Here is a 6,578-nt window from a genome sequence, read left to right as displayed (position 1 = left end):
TGTTTTCCTTGAACCAACAGTAATTTGCATCATGGGAGGATTTGCCATATCTATAACATATTTGGCTTTTTGCACCAATCAGGGCCATGTTGTTCATTTCACATCCTAAACTCTTTTTCTGTAGCTCCTCCATATCCTTTGCTGCAGTCTCGAATGACATTGCATTGGTCAATCCCCGTTCGAAGGTTAGGTCTCTTTCTGACAGTAGGCTCTTTTGAGCACTTTCACTATGCATGCCACATACAAACCTGTTGCTTAATTTCCTGCGGAGCATCAAGAAGGTTCACCTCTGTCCCAGGATACTGACGGACCTTTAGCGCTGTACCATTGAGAACATACTCACCAACTGCAGCTCAGTGTGGTATGGCAATTGTCCCGTATCGGACCGCAAAGCACTCCAGCGGGTGGTGAAAACTGCCCAGTGGATTATCGGCACCGAATTGCACACCATTGAGAACATCTACCATAAACGCTGCCTGGGCAGGGTGAAAAGCATCATCAAGGATGCATCTCACCCTAACCATGGACTTTTTGCTCTCCTCCCATCCGGTAGGCGCTACAGGAGCCTCCACTCCTGCACCAACAGGCTCAGGAAGAGCTTCTTCTCTAGGGCTGTGACCCTGCTGAACCTCACATCACAGCACTAAGCAGTATTGTATCCATATTGGACTGTCTCAGTAATTTGATATTTGTATGCTAAAGCACTTACTTTTTATTTGCAGTTATTTTGTAAATAATACTATTCTTTTGCACTTCTGGTCAGATGCTAATTGAATTTCATTGGCTATGTATCTGTACTTGGCACAATGACAATAAAGTTGATCTAATCTAATTAATGCATCAGAAAGTCCATCTCCAAAGTTGCAGTACTGGGAAAGTTCGCACAGTACTGCAATGTATTCAGAAATGATTTTATCCTTTGACTGATTCCTTTTGCGAAATCTAAATCTCTCAGCTATTACTATCAGTTTTGGGCTCAAACAATTTTGTAAAATTGCAACTATTTCATTGAACATCTTGCTTGCTGGCTTTTCAGCAGTTACTAAGTTGGGTAAAAGTTTTATGTTTTAGCACCCATTAAGCTAAGGAGTGTGGACACTTTCTTTTCCTCATCCACGTTGTTCATGATACAATACAGTATATCCCTCTCCGTATATGATTCCCAGTCCTCATTAGCACTATCAAATCTGCCAACTTTCCAAACTAAGGCCATTGTCACGTTATTTTCACTTCAGCTTTGGTAGTTGTGCATCTCTCACTGTGTACTGTCACTCACACATCCCTGTGTTAGCATCCGTGACTACCTTCTCTGTACTGGTTCACTCTTTCAAATCGCTGTTTCTCTCCCTTCCTTCGAGTTCTGTCATCTTGTAATTGTTGGTATAGATGGCAATATTCACTGATATTCAGATTCCTACTGTTGCCAATTTGTTGTGTCTGTACAACTACATATCGAATAAATAAAGACACACACTCAGAGGCAAAGTTAACTTGTATGTTCACTTTGCAAAGATAGCAACAAATCAATGTGCATGGGTAAGAAATTCATCAATAATTAGTGCTAAGGGGAGTCACTGCACTAAGAAATAGATCGGTATACTACATTATGTATCCACTCAAAGGGGATGGTGATGGACTTCCTGAAGATTACACCTGCATTGCTGCCCGTTACTATTCATAATGAGGATGTGGATGTGGTGAGGACTTACAAGTACCTGGAGGTGCATCTGGTTACCAACATAGAGGCTGTGTACAAGAAGGGCCAGAATCACCTCTACCTCTTGAGGAGACTGAGATCCTTTGGAATATGCAGGCCTCTCATTTACATGTTGTACATGATGAGGTTGTATAAGGCATTGGTGAGGCCGAATCTGGAGTATTGTGTTCAGTTTTGGTCACCAGGAAGGATATAAATAAGGTTGAAAGAGTGCAGAGATGGTTTACGAGGATGTTGCTGGGACTTGAGGAACTCAGTTACAGAGAAAGGTTAAATAGGTTAGGACCTTATTCCCCGGAGCGTAGAAGAATGAGGGGAGATTTGATAGAGGTATATAAAATTATGATGGGTATAGATAGAGTGAATGCAAGCAGGCTTTTTCCACTGAAGCAAGGGGAGAAAAAAACCAGAGGACATGGGTTTAAGGGTGAAGGGGAAAAAGTTTAAAGGGAACATTAGGGGGGGCTTCTTCACACAGAGAGTGGTGGGAGTATGGAATGAGCTGCCAGACGAGGTGGTAAATGCGGGTTCTTTTTTAACATTTAAGAATAAATTGGACAGATACATGGATGGGAGGTGTATGGAGGGATATGGTCCGTGTGCAGGTCAGTGGGACTAGGCAGAAAATGGTTTGGCACAGCCAAGAAGGGCCAAATAGCCTGTTTCTGTGCTGTAGTTTTTCTATGGTTTCTATGTCCTACCAGTCTGTTGTCACCAGAACAACCTTCTATGTGGTGGTGTGCTGGGGCAATGCCATCAACACGGGTGATGCTAACAGGCTCAATAAACTGATTAGAAAGGCTGGCTCTGTTTTAGGAGTCAAACTGGATACACTGGAATCTGTGGTAGAACAAAGGACCATACAGAAAATCCTGACAATTCTGGACAATATTTCCCACCCTCTGCATGCCACTAAAAGCTCTTTTAATAATAGACTAAGACAACTGCACTGCTCCAAAGAGCACTATATGAGGTCATTCTTACCCTCAGCCATTTGGCTCTATAATTTATTTTTTATTCTTTCTACTTCTCTTCTGAGATTTATATCTGTGCATTTGTAATGGTACTGTGACACTATAATTTCCTTTTAGATTAATAAAGTATCTATCTTTCTTCTCCAATGCTGAGAAATTAAACACGCTGGAGTCTAGAAGCTGGAGGTCAGAACTGAACTGAATTGACTGCCTGGCTTGCTGGCGCATTTGTGCTCAGCTGAAAAGCAGGATGCATTTCACCCTAGGGATGTTTGGTGGAAAGATAGTTGCTCATTGATTAGAATGGGGTTGTCCATGTTCATTCAAAAATGATAAATACCGTCAGATTTTTTGTTCAGGTTGTTATTTTACTTTATTTGTGTTTTAATTAATTTACAGTAGTTTAAGGGATTTTAAATAAATATTGTCTCAGCTCATTTTAAAATATTTCTAATCTTAAGTGGTGTGCCATAAACCATATGGTGTGCTGCAGGTGATGAGATGCCACTTGTGAAAATGTTACGGAATCCTGGCCCATGGCACAATGTGCTCAGTGGTTGCTTTTTTCCAGGAGAAACCCAATGGTTTTTTTGATTGAACATGATCTTGCCTGTTATTTTTGAAGGTCATCAAAACTGTTGATCTGTAAGTGCTCCCCCCCAACAGATACTGGTAACATTTGTGGCTTGGGCTTCAATTAATGGCAGATGTTAAAATTCGTTCAGATGCATTGATGGGACTGGTTATTTGTTTTAAAATATCTAATCGTTGTAATTAAAAACTTCAAGCACTTGAATCTTACAGTTCCTCAAAAACAAAATTCTTGCAGATTACGCTAAATCTGTAATTTGTAGATTTTTATATGAAGGCTGATTAGTATCAATTTAGAGTGTTAATCTAAGAGTTTTAGAATACTTGGATAAATATCTTCAAATTATTATGTTCATACATTATTTGTCAAATAATGTATGAACATAACTGTTTAACCAGTAGAAGGTGAAACTGGAAATACTTGTGTGATCCAGGCTGGTACTTGCTTTCTGTTTACAGTATTTACTGCGTTGTTATTAAAATTTGTCGCAGATGGAGGCAAACTTCAACTTGCACTTGTGTTGCATTAGTTTTTGTTATATGCCTGTAAATATCTATATACAGTAGATTCCAGTTAATTAGGCCATCAGTTAATTGGGGTAGCCAATTGTTAGGGACAACTCTTAAAGAACAAAAAAACAATCAAGGGAATAGTCAGGATTCTCTTCATTTATTTGGGACACTATGCTGCTTAATTGGTAAAGGAGGCTGTTGCTGAGATTTCTAACTTGTGTCAGCCATATGTAGTTATGTGGGCATTAAAACACAACACCATCCTTAAAAAGAGAACAGTTTTAAAATCGTGTCAGTTATGTTTGTTTGTGCAAAGACCAGTGATTCTTGTCACCAATAGCTGACAAGAAATAAGCAGTAAAACAATTCTGAACCGTTTTGCTTACTATAGTTTCAAGCATTCAGGCTTGGAGATGCCAGAAACGGCTGGGAGTGAAAATGAGACAATTTCACTACTTCGACAAGTTACGAACTATGAAGCATTTGAAGCTATCTACAATCATCATGAATGTTATAATGAAGATGAAGATTTGGAGGATGAAGTCACCAAAAGCATTGAATGAAGGCAGCCGTTATCTAAACTAGTTGTCGGTGCTAATTTTGTTCATTTATAGTCAATCAAAAGAACACACAGCACACACAGGGTGAATTCTTTGATTGATAACTATTATTAGCTATGTTTTTATAGTACTGTAAGAGTATTATTAGTGTTATAATTTGTTCTGTATTCATTTAAATACATAATTGTTACTCAGTGAACAGTAGATTATCTTTTTTATGTTTTTAACCATTTCCATGAAAGTTCGGCTAAATAGAGCAAAATGTACTGGTTCCGATGTGTTCCAATCAAACACAATCCAATTAAACTGTACTACTGCATATACTGTGCCTGTAAGAAGTCTTCACTCCCCCCCCCCCCCGAAGTTCTAATGTTTTGCAATATTGAATCACAGTGGACTTAATTTGGCTTTTTTGACACTGATAAATAGAAAAGGCTCTTTCATGTCAAAGTGAAAACAAGTTTCTACAAATTGGTCTAAATTTATTACAGTTATTAAACACAAAATAATTGATTACATAACTACTCACCCCTTTCAAGTCAGTATTTAGTAGATGCATCTTTGGCAGCAATTACAGCCTTGAGTCTGTGTGGATAGGTCTCTACCAGCTTTGCAATTTTTCCCCATTCTTCTTTATAAAACTGCTCAAGCTCTGTCAGATTGCATGGGGATCGTGAGTGTACTGCCCTTTTCAAGTCCAGCAACAAACGTTCAATTGGATTGACATCTGGTCTTTGACTAGGTCACTCCAGGACATAAACTTTGTTGTTTTTAAGCCATTCTTGTGTAATTTTGGCTTAATGTTTGGGGTCATTGTCTTGCTGAAAAAAAATCTTCTCCCGACTTGCAGTTCTTTTGCAAACTGCATCAAGTTTTCCTCCAGCATTTCACTGTATTTTGCTGCATTCATTTTACCCACTACCTTCTAGGGCCTGCTGCAGTGAAGCATCTCCACAGTATGATGCAGCACAATCATGCTTCATGGTAGGGATGGTGTGTTTTTGATGATGTGCAGTGATTGGCTTATGCCAAAATAGCATTTAGTCTGATGGCCAGAAAGCCCAATTTTGGTTTCATCAGACCATACAACCTTCTTCCGAGTTTAGAGTCTCCCTTCTGGCAAACTCTAGCCGAGATTTCATGTGAGTTTTTTTCAACAGTGGCTTCCTCTTTGCCACTCTCCCATAAAGCTGCGACTGGTGACGCACCCGGGTAACAGTTGTTGTATGTGCAGTCTCTCCCATCTCTGCCACTGAAGCTTGTAACTCCTCCAGGGTTGTCATAGGTCTCTAGGTGGCCTCCCTCACTGGTCCCCTTCTTGCACAGTTACTCATCTTTTGAGGATGGCCTGCTCCAGGCAGATTTACAGCTGTACCATTTCCTTTCCATTTCTTGACCACTGACTTAACATTCAGTGGGACATTCAGTGACTTGGAAATTTTCTTGTATCCATCTCCTGACTTGTACTTTTCAATACCTTTTTCACAGAGTTGCTTGGAGTCTTCTTTTGTCTTCATAGTGTAGTTTTTGCCAGGATACTGACTCACCAGCAGTTGGACCTTCCAAATACAGGTGTATTTTTATTACAATCAACTGAAACACCTTGACTGCATGCAGGTTATATCGATTTAACTACAAACAAGAGAATATTTGCAGATGCTGGAAATCCAAGCAACACTCACAAAATGCTGGAAGAACTCAGTGGCCAAGTATCATTTATGAAGAGGTGAAGGGTCTTTTCCATAGATGCTGCCTGGCTTGCTGAGTTCCTCCAGCATTTTGTGTGTGCTTCATTTAACTAATTATATGCTTTCTAAAGCCAATTGGCTGCACCAGTGATGATTTGATGTGTCAGATTAAAGGGGGTGAATAAGTATGCAATCAATTATTTTATGTTTTATATTTGTTTTTAATTTTGATCACTTTGTAGAGATGTGTTCATTTTGACATGAAAGAATCTGTTTTTGTTGATCACTGTAAAAAAAAAGCCAAATTAAATCCACTGGATTTAATGTTGTAAAACATGAAAACTTTCAAGGGGAAGGGGTGAATACTTTTTATAGGCACTGTATTTCAAAGCACTTATAATGGTTAGTAAACTAAAAGCCTCTTAATGTCAAGAACATAATGAATATGCCCCGTACTCAATATATATTGCCAATGGGACACACTCAATTACCTGTGCAAAAATCTTTGTATCCCCATCCCATACCCCTGCCCATC

Source organism: Mobula birostris, chromosome 4 (genome assembly GCF_030028105.1).
Source record: "Mobula birostris isolate sMobBir1 chromosome 4, sMobBir1.hap1, whole genome shotgun sequence".
NCBI classification, from domain to species: Eukaryota; Metazoa; Chordata; class Chondrichthyes; order Myliobatiformes; family Myliobatidae; genus Mobula; species Mobula birostris.
The sequence above is the reverse complement of the archived record's forward strand: the minus strand, read 5'-3'. Positions refer to the sequence as shown.